Raw genomic sequence first — 18020 nt, 5'->3', positions numbered from 1 at the left:
ACCTACATGAGGGAGGAAGCAAAGGAGGTAACCTGAAATCTGAAGTCTGGAGGCCACTCAGTATAGGACATCCTTTGTTTTACAAATGAGCCAAGAACTAATGATGTTCCTGAGATTGTGCTGGGGGAGAGAATCATATACGATGGACCAATTCCCAGGATTCTGGCACTGGCTATGCTTACCTGGCTCTAGGTATGACCAGGACTAGATATTAACTCTAAAATACCAGCTACCATTTCTGAGATTCTCACTACAACCCTATCAAATAAGTATTATCTTACTTTTACAAATGAGGAAACAGAATCTTAGAAAGGCTGATACATTTGTATAAGACTGCCTAGTAATTAAGCGGCAGAGCTCGGATTTTAAACTTGTCTATCTGCTTCTAGAGTCTGAATTCCTGACTGCTATGCATATACAGTCTCCAGCGTAAAAGAAAAAGCATCGATTTGGAACATATACATATCCGTTCGGATTCTAGCTCTACCACTTCTTGTCCCCATGACATTGGGCTAATTGCTTAAGCATCAATGAGACTTCATTTGTAAAATGGAGACAATAAACCTAACATCATGAAATCTTGGAAGAACTAAATGAGATTAAAAAAATAGAGGTGCCTGGTAGGGAGCCTGCATGTGGTGGTCCTTCAATAAATGGCAGCCTCTGTTGTTTATTTTAGTAAATTGCAAATTCTTTGGGAGAGAGGGCAATGTCATTAGTTGGCATAATGCTTGGCCAAGTGCCTGACACTTATTAGGCCCTTTCTAAACATTGGTTGAATAAACGAAAGTTGGATTTTACTGAATAGTAGTAAATCTACTTTGGTAACTTAAACCAATCAGAGAGAAGCTAACCAAGGATAGAAGTGGAACTTTCAGTGCCTAGAATTTTCACCCCCCTTCCCCACCCCACCATGGAATAACTAGAGAGGTGCCTGCAAGGTCAGTGTAGAACACTCTTGGGGGAGGAGGCATGGAAAACGTCAGGATCAAACCTCACATTTGATGTTAAAAAGTCATGTGATTTTTGCATTTCGTCCCATAAAACACCCATGTTTATTTCCATAGCAGTCCTCTTCCTCCCCATGAAAAATCCTTGGGTAAAAACGGTGCCCTAGATACACCATGCTTCTCCAGAGGCTCTCTGGACCCGGGCATTCACAGACTGAGCAGCCATTCACCTTGGCTGGCGAGTTCCCTGGTCACTGGAAAGACAGCTGGGTGAGCTGCCCCTACACATTGCTTATGCATCTTCACATCTCGCATCTAATGGGATGGAGGGATCCACCCCAGCTGTTGAATTCCCCCCCCCCCCCCCCCCCCCCCGACCCGGGGCGGGAACTGACAGACCAGCTCCCTCCATCTGTTGCTGGAGCATGAAGAGGTGGCACTGTTGCTTCTTCACCACTTTTCCTTTTGGAGAAACTGCCAAATGGCTCCCAGCCAGGCTGCTTGGTTAAGCTTTGCAAAGAGCTGAATTCCTTTTCTCATCCCCATGGGGCTATATTTCTAAGGGAATTTGTAATAATAGAAATTGTTTTGATCCTCAATCAAGACACAGAAAGATTCTCTCCCTTCTCTAACTCCCACTTCTGAGATCCCCAGCCATGTTAAGTAATGCACCCTTGGGGGAAAGTTTATGCCCCCCCCAACTCCCTGCCTGTAGCCAGCCTCACAGGGCAGCCTAGTCTCCAACTTCGTCCCCTGAAGCATTTCTGTCTGACCTGTGATGTTTCTTTGGACCTGACCCTCTCTTCCTCCAGCGCCCTTTTTCATCCTCTTCAACAAAACAGCATCTTCCAGGAGTCATGTGTTGTGATTTCAGGGGAGGACTGGGGTGTAGGGGGCAGGATTAGAAGAGTGTGTCTTCTTTCTGGAGAACCAGAAAAAGGAAGACGAAGGGAACCGATATTTTTGAAGGCTCTAGAGTAGGTCTTCTACATACAACATTTAATCTTTGTAAAACCCTGAAACACAATTGCACTTATTTCCATTTAACATGTACGGTAAGCTGAGGTATAAAGAGGTGAACTGGGATTTTAGCATCAGCCTAGCATCAGTGTACAGTGTGAAGGAAAGGTTGCCTAGGCGAGCGAATCAATGAGAAGGTCAAGTCAACTGGAAAGCGAAGTCTGACTTCTTTGGGCTAACTGCCTCTCTGTGTCTCTCATGAATAATAAAATCTTAAAAAAAATAAATAAATAAAAGCTTTCTTGGAATTCCCCAGCTTTGGGAGATCTGTTTCTGAGGTCTCTGCCCTGGAGTCTGGGATGTCACATCACCTTCTGAAACAGGCCCTCTTTACCCTGTCTGTTCTATTCCAGAACCAGGTTTCCATGAGAAAACCAAGCCCACAGGAAATGGAAGTGAATGAGGCCTTCTTTTATTCTTTCTTTCTTTTTCTGTATTCTTGCCTAGTTTTCTTTGACTTTGGTCCTGGCATATATTGACATTGCTGAAGGAACAGCTCCCTCACAACCCCACACCCACGCCTAAGACATTGTGGATATTTGGTAAGGTTTGCTAAGTCTCATTGAATTGACAGCTGGCAGCCACACCATCTTGCCTCCACAGGAGGGAAGAAGGGAGGGCAACCGTGGGGGAAGGAGGGAAGTGGGAAGAGGACCCAGAGGTAGAAGGCTTGGTCTTTTTTTTTTTTTAATCTTTAAAAAAGATTTTATTTATTCCTGAGAGACACAGAGAGAGGCAGAGACACAGGCAGAGGGAGAAGCAGGCTCCTCATAGGGAGCCCGATGTGGGACGCAATTCTGGATCCTGGGATCACACCCTGAGCCAAAGGCAGATGCTCACCCGCTGAGCCACCCAAGGCTTGGTCTTTAGTTGGCTGCTGTGGGTTAGTCAAGGGAGAGGTACCAGCATCACCAATTACTGGGATTTTTTTAAATATTTTATTTATTTATTCATGAGAGATAGAGAGAGAGAGAGAGAGAGAGGCAGAGACACAGGCAGAGGGAGAAGCAGGCTCCATGCAGGGAGCCTAACGTGGAACTTGATCCGGGGTCTCCAGGATCACGCCCTGGGCTGAAGGCAGGCGCTAAACCACTGAGCCACCTGGGCTGCCCCCAATTACTGGGATTTGATGTGAAAAAGTGCTATTCCTTGGCAGGGAAAGAACAGAAAGCTCAGGAGCTCGGAGATATTCTTGTCTAGACTTGCTGTTTGTTCTCAGACCCCATGTCAGCAACCCCGGCCTGAGAGCCCCTTGGAGACTCAGAGCTGTGTGTGGGGTGTCATTGGGTGTCATTTAAAGTGAATGGGAAAAGCAACTTGGGTTCAGGCCCAAGGTTGATACTTTAATTAGAGTCCTCTCCTCTGTGGTGTGAGGCTCTCTGCTAATCAACTGTAGCAGGAGGGATGGGGGAGAGTGACTGCTGGCTGTAGATCAAGGAGATTCAGATTCTGTTGTTCTGCCAGCTAGAGGCCCACTTCTAAAAAGCCCTCACCCCCTTTGGTTAGGTATATTCCTAGGTATCTTATGCTTTTGGGTGCAATTGTAAATGGGATTGACTCCTTAATTTCTCTTTCTTCAGTCTCATTGTTAGTGTATAGAAATGCCACTGACTTCTGGGCATTGATTTTGTATCCTGCCACACTGTCGAATTGCTGTATGAGTTCTAGCAATCTTGGGGTGGAGTCTTTTGGGTTTTCTATGTATAGTATCATGTCATCTGTGAAAAGGGAGAGTTTGACTTCTTTGCCAATTTGAATGCCTTTTATTTCTTTTTGTTGCCTGATTGCTGAGGCTAGGACTTCTAGTACTATGTTGAATAGCAGTGGTGAGAGTGGACATCCCTGTCTTGTTCCTGATCTTAGGGGAAAGGCTCCCAGTGCTTCCCCATTGAGAATGATATTTGCTGTGGGCTTTTCGTAGATGGCTTTTAAGATGTCGAGGAATGTTCCCTCTGTCCCTACACTCTGAAGAGTTTTGATCAGGAATGGATGCTGTATTTTGTCAAATGCTTTCTCTGCATCTATTGAGAGGATCATATGGTTCTTGTTTTTTCTCTTGCTGATATGATGAATCACATTGATTGTTTTATGAATGTTGAACCAGACTTGCATCCCGGGGAAAAATCCCACTTGGTCCTGGTGAATAATCTTCTTAATGTATTGTTGGATCCTGGGCAGCCCCAGTGGCGCAGCGGTTTAGCGCCGCCTGCAGCCCAGGGTGTGATTTTGGAGACCCTGGATAGAGTCCCACATCAGGCTCTCTGTATGATGCCTGCTTGTGTCTCTGCCTCTCTCTCTCTGTCTCTATGAATAAATAAATAAAATCTTAAAAAGAAAAAAGTATTGTTGGATCCTATTGGCTAGTGTCTTGTTGAGAATTTTTGCATCTGTTCATCAGGGATATTGGTCTATAATTCTCCTTTTTGGTGGGGTCTTTGTCTGGTTTTGGAATTAAGGTGATGCTGGCCTCATAGATCGAGTTTGGAAGTACTCCATCTCTTTCTATCTTTCTGAACAGCTTTAGTAGAATAGGTATGGTTTCTTCTTTAAATGTTTGATAGAATTCCCCTGGGAAGGCATCTGGCCCTGGACTTTTGTGTCTTGGGAGGTTTTTGATGACTGCTTCAATTTCCTCCCTGGTTATCGGCTTGTTCAGGTTCTCTATTTCCTTCTGTTCCAGTTTTGGTAGTTTGTGGTTTTCCAAAAGTGCGTTTATTTCTTCTAGATTGCCTAATTTATTGGCATATAGCTAAGTGAAATAAGTCAATTGGAGAAGGACAAGCATTATATGGTCTCATTTATTTGGGGAATATAGAAATTAATGAAAGGGAATAAAGGGAAAGGAGAGAAAATGAGTGAAAATATCAGTGAGGGTGACAAAACATGAGAGACACCTAACTCTGGGAAAGAAACAAGGGGTAGTGGAAAAGGAGGTGGGTGGGGAGTTGGGGTGACTTGGTGATGGGCACTGAGGGGGGCACTTGGCTGGATAAACACTGGGTGTTATGCTATATGTTGGCAAATTGAACGCCAATAAAAAATTAATTAATTAATTAATTAATTAATTATTAAAAAAAGCCCTTACCCCCTTCTGCATTATTGTCCCTCCTTTGTTGAGCACCAGAGTTTGCCACCCGTGGTGTGAGCGTGTGTGCATGGGGCTGAGGAGGGGGGTGGGCGCAGATGGTGTGATGGGCACATGCGCTGACCCCCTTTCCCTTCCCATGAAACCTTATTCAGATTGCTGTCTGCACCCCTGCAGAGAGCCAACCACCTGGCGTCCTCAGGTTGGGCACAGTCCTCGGGGCAGCCAGCATTTCCTCCTGAAGTGCCAGCACCAGCCAGGCCTGGGGGAAATGCAAGGGAATGCTAAGGAGCCATTACCTAAGTCCATCAGGGACTTAAGCACTGCTGGTAGGGCCCCTGGCAACTCCCATGGTAACTGCAGCACCAACCTGGGGCCAAGGAGCCCAGCGGCTTGAACCCACTTCCACTTAAGGTTTTGTGGCTCAGAGAGGTCACCTGGCTCCAGTCATCTAGGGTCCTTAGGAGAGTGGCCTCAGGGGCAGCAGGTGGCTCATCCAGAGGTTGGTGATTTGGGGCCTGTGGGACCTTGACATCCTCTGGAGGTCAGAGCAGGGCATGGATGGAGGAGAGCCGGTGTCCCTCCTGCTTGGCAGTCTAAGAAAGTTGTCCTTTTCCTGTTGAGCTCACAGCACCTGAGACTCTTCTCTTCCCACCACACATACTGCTCTGTCCACACAGCCCTTCTGGGATCTCCATACAAAGTGATAAACCCAGGGCAATTAGCAGAGGTGGTCTGGATACCAATCTGGAATGCTGCCCCTTCCTTCCCTATGGTGCTTGTGCAGCCCCACCTCCCCTCCTAGCCCCTGCCTCTCTGTGGACTTTCCCCAAGGAAAGCAGTGCCCTTTAAGTGCTTGGAGATCAGAGGGGGAGGAGGCACTAAGGGAGTGTGGTGCTTTGCTCATTAGCTAAAAGCAATGCATTCTGGCTGCTACGCACCCTCCTCCCCCCGCACACTCCCACAGCCCACTGGCCTGCCACTTGCTACTGTCTCTGAAGCTGGAGCCTGTCTCACCTTTCAGTGAACCTTGAAGGACACTGTTGTATAGGAGGAGGCTCCGTGCTAATAGGGACCCATTGTATTTGCTGATAATTCCCTGCCACCTGATGAGATGGGTACGTGGGGAAGCTCTGGGCACATTCACTCCCTGCAGAGGGATGGATGCTTTGTGTGGGAACTGTATACCCTGAGGAGCAACACCGCCCTCGGATACATCAGGCCACGCGTGGATACCATAAGCCCGTGCAGTTTGGCAGCACCACTAGCCCGGGAGGCTGAATTCAACCACATGCCGAGGAGGGTGGCTGCGTCATGCGTTAGAAGAGAGCCAAGGCAAGCTGCTTTTATCCCTTCTCATTTTAGAGGAGTAACTTTACACATGGCAACCACTTCCATATGTATGTATGTATGTATGTATGTTTTATTAGATGAAAGTCACATGATACGCAATTAGCCATTTTAACATGTACATTTCAGGGTCATTGGCCCATTTCAAGTATTGTGCAGCTCCACACCCTAGTCTCAAGAAGACTTTTTCCCTGCAGAAGAATACCCTTTACCCATTAAGCAATCTCTTCCCCCTCTCCCCTCCTCCCATTCCCTGGCAACCACAAATCTGCTTTCTAGCTCTGTGGATCTGCCTATTCTGAATATTTCATATAGAAGACATGATACAATATATGATTCTGTGTCTGGCTTTCACTTAGCATCATGTCCTCATGGTGCATCTGTGTTGTAGCAACATCAAGACTTCATTTCTTTTTAAGGCTGAGTAATATTACATTGTATGGATGGACCGCATTTTGTTTATCCACCCATCCAGTGGGGGACTTTGGGTTGTTTCCACCTTTTAGCTATTGTGAATAGCTGTGAACATCTGTGAATGAGTATTTGTTTGAGTGCCTGTTTTCAATTCTTCGGAGTATATCCCTAGGGGTGGAATTGCTGGGTCATGTGGTAAATCTATGTTTCACTTTTTAAGGAAATGCGTTTTATTTGGCCCTCACAGCATCCCTGCATGCTCCACAGGGTAGATATCAGAGAGGATGTATATTAAGCATCCTTCTTATTACCCTGCACATAATATGTGCTTGGTAAATTTAAAAATATTATTATCAGATGTGGAAACTTCTCAGAGAGTGGACATGACTTGCTCAAGCACACTAAAGGTAGTAGAATCAGAACAAAACTGAGGCCTTCTGGTCTCTAGTCTATAGAGCCCATCTTCTTAGAGCAGATTTCAGGAACTCAGGCCAGAACTTTTGCCCAGAAAACAACCCCAGGAGTATGAATTGCCCCCATGGGCTCAGGGTCCTGCCCCCTCCCCCCGACCCAAGAAGAGACAGGACAGTTGTAGTTAGCTCTCCAAACCCACCAGCCTACCACACTGTCCTGCCTTCTCCTTGGGCTTCGGCCACACGGTGCCAGCCCGGACAGCAGTGGGGAGTGGCAATGATTGTAACCCACAGCTGGCTGAGCTGTCATTTCCCCTGAGCTCTTGCTGTCTCTACAGAGCCCCTCATTCTCCTGCCTCCTGGCCCATCTGCAAAAGTAGCTGCGTTGAGCCTCCTCCAGGGGAATGTGCAACCCAGAGGCTTGTCCACAACAGAAAGATCCAACTGCTTGTCTCTTCTCATCTGGGAGTTCAAGTGAACACCTCATATCTGCATCGGTGTTAACTCACTACCATCCCGAAGAGCCTTTTCCGGTGCCTTTGCTTCAGAGGGCTGGATCTGCAACTCAGAGGACTTCTGTGACTTTCCAGAAGTCAGGTAAGGGAATAACAGCTCAATTTCCTGGCTGAAGGTTTCTGACTGGACCCCATTCTCTTACATTCGCCTGATCCTGCCCTGCTCTGAGATACCAAGAACAGGAACACAAGCTCTTGGAGAAGAGAGAGGTCACAAACTCAGGCCGGAAGGATCCAAGGAGCCATGTGGTTTACCAGTGCCTGGGGCAAGATTAGGCCCAAATCCCGAGGATCAGGCTGACTCCTGCCACTCTAGCAGACATCTCTGACCGGAGGGAGGAAGGGAGAGAGAAGTGGCAGACAGCCTGTCTTGGGTAACTTGGTAATTGTTTTGTTTCTTTAACCTATCCTTGATTCCAGCGCTGGGCCTATCCTTCTGCCCTCCTTCCTCCTTCCCCTCTAGTTAAAAAGTCTGTGGTTTAACTGCTTCAAAAAAGTGGCAGCTACTCCCAGATTTTAGGTTCTGAAAATGTCAAGACCAGTTGGGAGTTGTTTTTTTGTTTTTTTATTTTTTTTTTCTCCTGAAGAGAAGGATGGAGAAGAGCCCCAGAGAGGCATAGCTTCAGGAAATCCTGACCCTTAGGGAAGAAGTCTAGAGGACTTCCCAAGGACAGAGGCTTCTAACTTTTTACTACAGCTCCACTGATCTTGAAGGACATGAATGTCATCGGAATGGAATGTGTGGTCTGGTGAAAACAGCAGTGGCCTAACGACAGCCAGTGACTACCTTGGGGAGGAAGGAAGGAAGAGAAGTTGGCAGGCGGCTCCTGGGAGGTGGGCAATGCTCTAGTCCTTGAGCTGGATGGTGGTTATGTGGGTGTTGCTTTCCTCAAGCTTTCACATTTGTGTTTTGTGCATTTTTATATATGTATAACACTTTACAGTAAAAAAAAGTTTAAAGAAAAAGAATCCTGGCCTAAGAGTCAGAATATCTGGTTCAGTCTTGGCTCTTCTACTTGTTTGTCATGACATCACAGGATGATCAGATTAAACTAATCTCTCTGGTCTTCAGTCTCCACATCTACAAAATGGGGTCAACAGACCAAAACTCTCCCAGGAAGGCTGGGAGGATAGAGTGAAAACTTGGATGTTGTTGGTGCCTTATAGGCTGTAAATCATGATTTCCAAGTAAAATATTATTTTGTTTTAGAGAGAGCTGTATAAAGGTGGATGTCCCTGGAAAGCTGGGGCTGCTAATGGGAACAGGACCAAGGAAAGGTTAATGGCCATGCTCTGGATTTAGGGGGGATGGGGTACTAGTTTCTCAAGGCTGCATGTACAAATGACCAAAAACTGGGTGGCTTAAAACAACAGAGATTTCTTCTTCCACAGTGCTAGAGGCTGGAAGTCTGAAATCAGGGTATCAGTGGGGCCACACTTTCTCTGCAGGCTTCAGAGAAGGATTTTTCCTTGCCTCTGCTTCCTTTCTATATCTTTCTCTTTTTTAAAACCTTTGCCTCCTTTCGGATGTCCCTCAGCATTCCTTGGCACTCCTTGGCTTACAGTTTCATCACTCCCATCTTTGCCTCCATTTCCCATGGCTTCTTTTTTGTGTTTCTCTAAATCCAAATCTTCTCCTTTCTTTACATAAAGACATGAGTCAGAGGGCACTTGATGAGATGAGCACTGGGTGTTATACTATATGTTCGCAAATTGAATTAAAAGAAAATATTTTTAAAAAAAGATAAAGCAAAAAAATAATAATAAAAAATAAAGACATAAGTCATTGGCTTTAAGACCCACTCTGGTCCAATGACTTCATTTTAACTTAGTTATAGGTGCAAAGATATGATTTCCAAATAAGGTCACATTCACAGGCACTAGGGGTTAGGACTTCAACATCTATTTTTAGGGAACACAATTCAGCTGACTCTAATGAGTATTCTGAGTGGAGAGACAGAGAATCTACCATGTTGTGGCCATGAGGGCTGGCTTCTCAAGAGAGAGTGTCAGTAAGAAATCAGAATTTGTTGAATGCCTGTGACATGATATAAGGGCATGGTGAGGTTGTTGGTGTCATCCTTACTTTGCAGGAAAGGAGATTGAGGCTGGGAAAAGACATGATGGTTACCCAATCCCACTCTAATAAGAATGGTTTCCAGGAATATGAGAGGTGATGGAGAATTCAAGTTCAATACAGTTAAAGTCTTATCATTTCATAAAATACTGGAGAGTTGATTCCTATTCCCTAGGGAATGAAAGGATAGGAGGTTAAAAAAAAATACACTGCAGTTGAAACCAGAAACCAGGACGCATACTGCCTTCTGGAAATAATGAAGTGTGCTAAACCCTGAGACAGGATGCCCAGTGATGTACTGTCCTCTGTGCAGTGGCCAGTTCAGCTCGGAACCCTGCTTGGTTATGTGACATGGACACCAAGAACAGGACAGAGTCAAATCTCTACTCTGTCACCAACTATAGAGGTCCTCAACTCCAGCCCCAAAGTGCTCTGACCCTTGAGGTCTATGACATCGGTTCCCATCCTGGTTTTTAATGTTGCCGTTGGATTATCTGTGGGTGGTCAGCCTGTCCAGGTGTCCCCCCTCAGAATGAGAGACCCTCAGAGACCATCTGGTGAGCATTCAGCACAGCTCACTTTTCTGGCACTTTCTAAATGTAAGCACTGTGCTAGGGATGTAGAAGAGATTGGTTTTCCCACTCTCTATTTCCGGGAGACATTTCCTCTTCCCAACCCACTGGCCAGCTCCTTCCCTGGGGCCCAGCTCCACAGCAGGTGAGAATTGATCTTCTCTTACCCTGACCCTTTCCTAGGGCCACAGCTATAGTTAGTTGCCAAGAGTTCTGGTCACAGCCCCAGGTTCCGGAGAAAGGAAAAAAGTGGTGATGTTTACTCATCCACCAGCTCTGAATAGAACCTTTCAGAAGGGCCTTTGGCCAGCCAGCCAGTAGAAACCACTGCCAGGTATATCAACAACCTTGGAGAAGTTGTCCATGGCAGCTCCCTCTCCCTTTTAATAGCTCGTTCTCCAAGGGAAGACTAGAGGTCCTGGTCTTTGCTCCCCCTGCTTGGGCTGCCCTGGATGTGCCCAAAGGAGCCACAGCTGGAATCAGAATTGCAGAGGCCTTCATGGATCAATGACTCCCAAACTTAAATCTGTCTCAGAATCACCTAGGGCAGGGCCCACTTCTATGTGCTTCAGTATCACCTGGAAGGTTGTTAAAATAAGATTGCATGGGGGCGCCTGGGGGAGCTCAGTCGGTTAAGTGTCAGACTTGATTTTGGCTCAGGTAGTGATCTCAGGGTTGTGAGATCGAGCCCCATGTCATGCTCCAGGCTGAGCAGAGAGTCTGCTTGTCTCCCTCTGCCCCTCCTCTCTCTCTCTCTCTCTCTCTCTCTCTCTCTCTCAAATAAATGACTAAATCTTTGGGACAAAAAACCCAACAAGATTGCATGGTCCCATTCCAGCATCTCTAATTGAGTGAGTCTGGGGTAGAGGGAGAATTTGCATTAATAAGAAGTTTCCAGGTGCTAATGGAAACTTGGTGGTCTGCAAACCACATGTTAGGGACACAGGCCTAGGGCCAGAGTCTCAGGCCCCCATCCAGGGGATTCTTAATCAGAATAGAGTGGGGCCCAACTCTGCTTGTTTAACAGGCTTACAGTTGATGCTGAAGCTCAAAATTTGGGAAACCTACACCTCAGATATGCATTGTTAAGTTGGGGCCCTAGGACCTCTAAGAACACACTCAGGGGACGCTGAGGAGATGGGCTTTAAGGCACTTAGGGCAAGGACAGTGGTGTAGGGAGAGATATCTCTGTATTTGACAGCAAGTGTACAAAAGAGTTGTGAAATAAGAGTTTATTGCTCAGGGGCCCCCTGAGATAAGTGGCAACCAGGTGCTTTGTTTTTTTAACAGGGGCTGACATGGGATAGAGCTGGGGGCCCTGGTTCCATGTGGGGATGTCACTCAGCTTGATTAAGGGATGTTTTCCTGCTTTGAGGTCAGAACCAGGTAAGACTCTAGTATCTTCCTTCTCCCCCTCCCCAATTCCCCTCTTCCTATAATGGATAATGTCAACTTCCCTCTGAGATTAGGAGGGAAAAGGAGCTGGACTCTTAGTTATCAGCTTTGAGCTTCTTACCCTACCTGGCCTGGTGAAATTCTGTAGGGTAGAGGGGACAGAAATGAACTGGGGTCTGCCCCTGGGGCGGCTCAGGCACTTGTTAGGGGAGCCAGCTGCAGGGGCCAGCAGGAGCCCAGAGTACAGTGTGGGAGAGGGGATACAGCAGGTGATGGCCCAGGGAACCCTTAGAGCTGGGGGTCCCAAAGCAAAATGGCTAGGTTGCCCCTGCAAGTAGGGCACAGCACAGGAGTCATAGGATACACAGGTGGGTCCATTGTTGGTGTGGAACCAGTCTGTTAGGGGTCTTCACCACCGTTAGGGCTCCAGGTCATGAGGAGGAAATGGAAAAAGCAGAGAGGATATATTGATATCTGCTCTAATGGACTGGTAGGGGCTGTCTGGAGTCTGGCTTCTGCAGAAAAAGTAGGCAAGAGTCATGTTATTGATTAACAACAGCTACCATGGAGGACCCTGGGGAAGATTTGTGATCCCTGGGCAAGAACACACAGCTCCCAGAGGAAGGAATTCACCAGAAGACTGGTGGAGAGACCTAGGTCCTCAGGGTAGAAGAAAGGGGGTCTCAAGAGCAAGGTAGAGGGGCACCTGGGTGGCTCAGTTGATTGGGCATCTGACTTCAGCTCAGGTCATGATCCCAGGGTGCTGGGATTGAGCCCCACATTGGGCTCCTTGCTCAGTGAGGAGTCTGCTTCTCCTCCCTCCACTGCTCCCCCCGCCCCCACTTGTGTTATCTCTCTCAAGTAAATAAACAAAATCCTTAAAAAAAAAAAAAAAGGTAGAAAGCTGGTTGTCACAACTCCAGCCTGCAGTCAGAGGGGGACTAATGACCAGGGGCTTGACGCACAGATCCAGGCACTGGGCTCCAGCAGCTTTAATCCCTCATGACCAGAACCAGGCCTGGGACACAAGACTGTGCCGTGGCCCCTGCTGGAGTGGGAACTAGGCAAGGCCACCTGCTGGGCCAACCTGGACTGACTCATTCCAGAAAGAAGACAAATGGGTTCCTCAGGGTTTCCGAGTCCTGCTGGCAGTGCTGACCTCTGGGCCCTAACCTCATCTGCTTAGGCTCTGCTGAGGGCCTGGCCAGGTCTGGCCAAGTCATTTGGGAAGAGCCTGAGAGCAGAAGAAAAATAAAATAGCCAGGATCTGGGAGATACATTAACTTTTCCACTCTGCGTCCTGAAATCAGTTTTTCCATAGAGGAAATTTAATGCCATGCCTCTGCCTCCTTCTTGACCTCTGTGGCCCTGGCTAGGCCTCCTGACCTTGTTGCCTCATCTCATCCTTTAGAAGACGGTGTGCCTCCGTTCAGGCGAAGCTCAACACTGAGACCTCCCATCCATGCCACTCTGAGGCATCTGGTTCCTGCGCAACGCTGGCTGCTGCTATAGGCGCATGCACATTCCTATCTGAGGACAGAAGGGGTCGTGATGGGCCCACAGTTTAGTCCTAGAGCTTCAGCGTGGAGCCAGTCAGCATGGAGGACCCAAATGAATAGCGTGTGGCAGCCTGGAGGACACATCTGGTCTCAGGGCTCCTGGGCTCTGAGTGGAGCTGGCTGGGGAGAGGCGGCAGTAGGAAGGCAGCCCCTTCCATTCACAGCAACCCCCTCACCCCGTCCTCTGCAAATAGGCTATGGAGAGTGGCCTTGGACCTCCACCCACACATGAAAATCACCCAATGGGAGCATTGCCTCTTCCCAAACTGGTTCCCTGAGAAGCTCTTCATTTCTTCACCAGGGGCTCAGGGCCCTGTCAAATTTTCTCACCACCACCTACCCTACTGCAGTGCAGCTGGGAAGTGATCTTACCAGCACCTCCTCCCTGGCTCCCGCCTCGTCTTCCAAACTTGGAGGACATAGGCCTTTCTCTTTCCTTCCTTCTTTTTTTTAAAATTAAGATTTTATTTATTTATTCATGAGAGATACACAGAGAGGGGCAGAGAAACAGGCAGAGGGAGAAGCAGGCTCCCTGAGGGAAGTCTAATGTTGGACTCGATCCCAAGACCCTGGGATCACAACCTGAGCCAACCAGGCATCCCACCAGGCTGCTTCCTAAAACTCAGCTGTCTCCCATGTACCCTCCACTGCTCAGCATTGCCTAGATCACAGGGCTGCCTTTTAAAGCTTTTCATGGTCTGTTCCTTGTCCCTGATCTATTACATAGGATGGCTCTGCTCTGCAACTCAACCGATATCAGCTAGGTAGGTTGAGGCTGAGTACAGAGGGGTAAAGTGGATCAGGAAGGGGGAGTGGCATTTGAGGGTGATGGCAGCAGCCAGTGAGATGCACAGCCACTGGGGAAATAAACATAAAATGATGCTATGGGGGCGGGGACAGTGAATAAACGGAACCAGTGCCACCACACCTGCGCTGTGTGAATCAATCCCAGCCCTCAAGAGCCAGTGAGGCCTCAGAATGCTTCTCAAGGGAGTGGGGGGGGGGGGGGGGGGCATGCCCATGTGCTCAGAAACACAACATGGAGAGTACATCTAGTGACCATCCCTGTCTAGAACAGTGAGTGAAGCATCTGAGCTTCTCTGAACAGTAGACCCTGCCTTAACTAGTACCCAGTGAAGATGTGGCAGGCAAAATAGTAGACTGAGAGGGTCAGGGGTGGGAATCAGCTACCCTACCAATGCCAGCCTCTCTGGGGAGGCCCCATGGCCATGTGACTGGGTTCCAGCCAATGCAATGAGGAGGAGCTAAGCGCTATTTAGGGGCCTGGCCTATAAAGGTCTCTGGTACCTAGGCCTGTGTGACTCTCTCCATCCTAGCACCCTGGGTGGCAGGCGTGGAGGTGGTGGAGCCTTAGGAGGGAAAGACCCTGGATGCCAGCCACAGCTCAGAGGAGGGAGGGTTGCCTGCTAGGCAAGTAAGACCAATTTTGAACTTTTCATGAATAAGAAGAATATTTCCATCAAATTTGAGCTGTTTGTATTTTTAGGCTTATTTGTTATAGCAGTTAGTATTAACTTACCAAATAGAGGGAGTGAGGGTAGGATTCCAGGAGCCCACATCCGAGAGACTTAAGGGTAAAAAGAAGGTGCAGCAAGGTCTAGGTTACAGGAGAAAAGTTCTTCCTGATCCATGCATCCTGGAAGAAGGGGAGGAGTGGGAATGTTAGGGCAGGAACGGAGTAGGGGTTAGGCCAGCTCAGGGCAGGTCAGGGGAGCAAGCAGGAAGAAGACAGAGAGAGCAAACACACCTGGGTAAGCCAAGATACAGGTTGTGAGAGGGACAGAGCAGCCCTTCCACTAACTCCTCTGATCTCCTTTGCCTCTGCAACCTCTCCATTTGTCCCCCTTGTTTGGCTCCTGCATTTCCTCCCATTTTCTGCTAGAGGAAGGTCTTGCCTCTTCTGTGAGAGCCAGAGAAGACCTTCAAGAAATGCCAGCTCCTAGAAAGCAAATAATATACTGGATTCAAATGTTAGCTGATTCAAATATTTGCACCAACTAATGTTAAGCACATTAATCACCCTTGGGGTTGCTCCTCAGGGGACAGGCAGGAGGGGATTTGTGATCTAGGGACAGGAGTTTTAGCTGAGGGTCCAGAGCATTTCAAGGGGGAGAAGACTTTTAGTTAAAAGCCTAGTGCTGATCCGAAAGGAAATTGAGCCAAGTGAACTACGAAGTAATTTCTGACCTTGGGAAAATAGAAGGCAAACCAGCCCCCAGGATTACAGAGAACACTGAACTGATTATTGCAATGCCTGCAGGGTCTGTTTACTCAATAAGATGGTATTTAAAGGTTCAGGGTTTACCAAGCTGTGGCCTCCAAGGGAGCCCGGAAGGTTTCTAGAAGGACTTGGGGGCCTTCATGGTATGTTCTGTGATTACCTCCCTTGGCTCAGACTGTCCCTAGGGCATAGCAGGGGAAGCCTTGACTTCCTCAGGGCCTTAACCTGACAGAGAACTTCCCAGGATTTAGGCCTGGAACTCTCTCAAAAATAAGCAAACAGCATGTTTTCTTCACCAATGTGCTCTGACCTTAGGAGAAATAGCTAAGGCAGGAAGACATAGAAGAATCCAGAACAATTTCTTTGAAGGGAGTTCTTGTAATATAATGGCAGATCTAGACATAGCTGGGAACTGTCAGTAGCTGCATAATGAGACAGAGGAGGAAGCATGAACTCCAGAGTCTGAGTTCTGAAGATGTCTTTATTTCACCCTCTATTAGGAATAATAACATTTCTGTTTATGCAATTGCCAGATGAGAGGTTTCTTTTCCCCTCAATATGATTCCACAACTTCTGGTTTCCATCACTGCTGTTGGGAAGTCTGCGGTTGTCTACATTTCATGCCTTTGCTGGTGATTTTGCTTTACTCTTTCACTGATGGCAAGATCCTCTCCTTGACTTTATTATTCTTCACATTCCTCGAGATGTGTCTAGGTGTGAATTTCTGTGTGTTCATTCCTCATGGTATATGTTGTATTCCTCTCTAGATTCATGTCTTTCCTCAGTTCTGGAAAATTCTCTTCAAATATTATCTCTCCTCCATTCACTCTCTTGTCTCCTGGGATTCTCATTAGATGTTTATTCAGTTTTTTTATTCTATCCTCCATTCTTGCTTAATGCTTTTCATATGTTCTCTCTCTTTGCCTTATTTTATACTTTGCTTATTCTCTCCTGAGCTATGACTCATCTTCTGTCTAAGCTTCTTATGGTGTTTCACCAAGGGGTGCCTGGCTGGCTCCAGTCAGTAGAGTGTATGACTTTTTATCTTGGGGATGTGGGTTCGAGCCCCATGTTGAGAGGAGAGATTATTAAAAATAAAAACTTTCCCCCCAAAATATGATATTTTATCTGTGAAATGTCTTTTTGGTTCTTTCCTCAAACATGCCTGGTCACTTCTGGTGATATGTAGTTCCCTGCTCATATTTGTCACCTTGTTTCAAATTTCTTTAAACATGGGATCCCTGGGTGGCGCAGCGGTTTGGCGCCTGCCTTTGGCCCAGGGCGCGATCCTGGAGACCCGGGATCGAATCCCACGTCGGGCTCCCGGTGCATGGAGCCTGCTTCTCCCTCTGCCTATGTCTCTGCCTCTCTCTCTCTCTCTCTCTCTGTGACTATCATAAATAAATAAAATTAAAAAAAAATTTCTTTAAACATTTTATATATCATGACTTTCTATTCTGTATCTGATCATTTCGATATCTGAAGCCCTTATGAGGAAACAGGGGGCTACGTGTGCTGTGGTGGTTTATCTCTTGAGTATCTGGTGATCTGTGATTGTGATCTCCTAGTCGGTTGATTGAATTTCTGAAAAACCTGGAGAATGAACGTGAAAATGTTTCCTCAGTGAGAATTAGCATTAGTTTCTGCTGGAAGCAAGGGGCAGTCCTGAGCAGGGACTGCTTTATCCCCATGTGTCCTTGGCTTAACCTCAGAGTATTGGATTCAGCTCCCCACTTTGCTGATGGACCAAGGTTTGGTCTCTTAAGGGCAGCCCTGATATGAGCATTTGTCCTCTGGACAACCTTCGTCTTTAACTTCTGCTCGCTGTTCCCAGTACTGGTTTTAATTCATGGTTTTTAAGGCCTTTTATTTTTTATTTTTATTTTTTTAATATTTTATTTACTTATTCATGAGAGAGAGAGAGAGAGAGAGGCACAGAGACACAGGTAGAGGGAGAAGCAGGCTCCTTGTGGGGAGCCCAATGTGGGACTCTATGCCAGGTCTCCAGGATCACACCCTGGGCCGAAGGCGGCGCTAAAACGCTGAGCCACCAGGGCTGCCCATCAAAATGGCATTTTAAAACACAAATTAGGGACTCCTGGGTGGCTCAGAGGTTGAGTGTCTGCCTTTGGCTCAGGGCATGATCCCGGGATCCAGGACTGAGTCGGGCATCGGGCTCTCTGTGAGGAGCCTGTGTCTCTGCCTTTCTCTCTGTGTCTCTCATGAATAAATAAATGAAATCTTAAAACACACACACACACAAATCAACAAAAGACTGATTATGGGATAACATCAAGTCTGAATTCTAACAATATAAAAAAATAAATGATTTGAAAACGTTGGAATTCTAAGCAGGCCTTTTGGTTGCAAGGAGCTCACTCAAGCTGCTTTAGGGTGTACAGGGCCTTGTGGTTGTTCTGAAACCAGA

At 47.2% G+C, this 18020-nt stretch overlaps 1 long non-coding RNA gene across 1 annotated transcript; it reads left to right on the top strand.

Annotated features, from left to right (window-relative positions):
- Positions 1–6031: 6031 nt before the first annotated feature.
- LOC140626686 (uncharacterized) lies at positions 6032–17027 on the top strand. Its single transcript, XR_012025732.1, has 4 exons — positions 6032–6390; positions 7571–8581; positions 11687–11782; positions 13203–17027. It is a non-coding gene; the product is annotated as an uncharacterized lncRNA (long non-coding RNA).
- The last annotated feature ends 993 nt before the right edge of the window (positions 17028–18020 follow it).

Source organism: Canis lupus, chromosome 38, assembly GCF_048164855.1.
Source record: "Canis lupus baileyi chromosome 38, mCanLup2.hap1, whole genome shotgun sequence".
Taxonomy (NCBI): Eukaryota; Metazoa; Chordata; class Mammalia; order Carnivora; family Canidae; genus Canis; species Canis lupus.
Note: the sequence above shows the minus strand (reverse complement) of the source record. Positions and strands in the feature narration are given on the sequence as shown.